Source organism: Artemia sp. Qi Xiang Cuo, chromosome 6 (genome assembly GCF_049724085.1).
Source record: "Artemia sp. Qi Xiang Cuo chromosome 6, ASM4972408v1, whole genome shotgun sequence".
Classification (NCBI taxonomy): Eukaryota; Metazoa; Arthropoda; class Branchiopoda; order Anostraca; family Artemiidae; genus Artemia; species Artemia sp. Qi Xiang Cuo.
The window spans coordinates 16,164,206-16,166,355 of NC_142799.1; the positions used below are offsets into that span (position 1 = coordinate 16,164,206).

The 2,150-nt window shown below is 31.3% G+C and overlaps 1 pseudogene; it reads right to left on the bottom strand.

Moving 5' to 3' along the window:
• Positions 1–1,513: 1,513 nt before the first annotated feature.
• On the bottom strand, positions 1,514–1,894 carry LOC148950917 (profilin pseudogene; annotated as a pseudogene).
• Positions 1,895–2,150: the final 256 nt, after the last annotated feature.

Consider the following 2,150-nt stretch of genomic DNA (forward strand, 5'->3'; position numbering starts at 1 on the left):
ATCAAACAGTTCATGGTAATGAAATCTATAGTAATAATAGCTACTTGTCTCAATAGTAACCGACACTCTAAAGAACAAAATTTTGATTGTCTCAATAGTAACCGAAACTCTAAAGAACGAAATTTTGGTACCAATAGATACATCAAAGCAAACAGTTCGTGATAACGAACTATATGTTGTATAGTAAAAGCGACTCGTCTCAATAGTAAAACTTGTTACATCTAGTTACTTCTGTAATTAAAGATAAAATATTTTTTAATAGTTCCGGTTTGCAGCGGTAGCTAGGAACCTAATTAAAAGAGATCATTTGAAGAACATACCATTGTATATATTAAACTAAGTTAGCTGCTCGATTCCTTGAAGAAAAAAATCTTATTTGTCAACTGAAACTAGAATAATTCCTGAAAATTTAAAAAAATATAATTTTATTTAGCTGTAAAGTACAAAAATATTTACGGTGTCTGAACAATAATTTCCATTATTTAATTCAAACCAGAAAAAACCTGAAAATTAAAAAATTAGTTTGTTTTTTATTTTGCTTCAATTGACTCGCTACACCATTTTATACGCCATTAATTTTATATCATCTTAGTTCAAATTTTTTTGGCTTAACCCGTAAATTACGTATCTCTGTATTGTTGTCCTATATTTCCAATGAGAAATATTCATTTTTTTTTATTTTAGTTTACAATCCGGGTTTCAGCGGTAGCTAGCAACCTAGTAAGAGACGATCACGTCCAATGTTAAGAAATATAAAAACCCCTAACTCCTGAGAAAAGAGTCAAATAAAAACAAAAATTACACCATTAGAACCACCTTGTCGAAAACCCTTATTAAGGAAACTTATCACTCTTTGGCTTGAATAACAAAGAAAATATATTGGCTTATAAATCAAGAAAATTGACTTTAACCACGTTATTCTCCACAAACGGGATATTTTTTTCTTTCCGCTTGATTTTTCTCCTCAACTAGCTGGGCACTGGAAAATCATAGAGAGCTGTATAATAGCTCATTTTAAAGGAAATTGCAACATCTAGTCACTTTTGTAATTAAAAATTAAATACTTTTTAAAGTAGAATCAATTTTGTCATTACATTAAAAGACGATCACTGAAATAATTATAAGTTATCCGAGTTGCAGCGGTAACTATCCGGGTTGCAGCGGTAGTTAGCAACCTAGTAAGAGACGATCACGTCCAATGTTAAGAGATATAAAAACCCCTAACTCCTAAAAAAAGAGTCAGATCAAAACAAAAAGTACACCATTAGAACCGCCTTTTCTGAAACCCCTGTATAGTAAACTTTCTGTTATTTGGTTTGAGGATGACGCTCCCTCCACAGTCAATTCAAGGGTTGTAAGTGATTGTAGTTTTTATTATGGGGACGCGATCGTCCCTCACTATATTACTACCACCAAAACCCAGGTTTCTCATTTAAAATCCTTACAACTTCCATTTCAAACAGTTTCATGCTGTTACATTTTCCTTTCAGATTTCTATGCTTAAATTGCTTTTTCAATACCCACTTTTAGATAAATAATTACCATAATTTTCCACTGTAATTGCAGCTTCAGGTGGTGGGCAGTTTATCACATCATACAGAGCTATAATATACAATTGTTTCAGCTTCATTGCATGAAAGCCATTTTTTCCCTTTTTTGCCCGTACAACACCATGATCCCTTGAAAGGTAGAAATACTTCATTCCTCCCATCATAATACCGTTCTCAGAAAACTCATCTGAATCATATTTTGATACAAACACTTTCAATTCAGCTGCTGTGGCAGAAAATTCCCTAGACTTTGCCCAAACTGACCCATCAACACCAATAATAGCGGCTTCCGAAATACCTTTTGATAGCAACTGACTTTTAATATGATCAATCCAAGAATTCATCTTAATAATTATTCAATTCAATAATATATTTTCAGCCCATAAACTGACGTAACGAGTCACTTGAAGCAATACGAAAAGTATACTAATTTAAAAATTTTGAGGTATTTTTCTGGTTTGAATTAGAAAATTAAAATTATTTCTCAGACACCATAAAAATTTTTGCAGTTTGCAGTTAAATAAAATCATTTTGTTTAAAATTTTTAGATATTATTTTAGTTTCAAATGACGAATTAGATTCTGTTTATGTTAAGTAGTT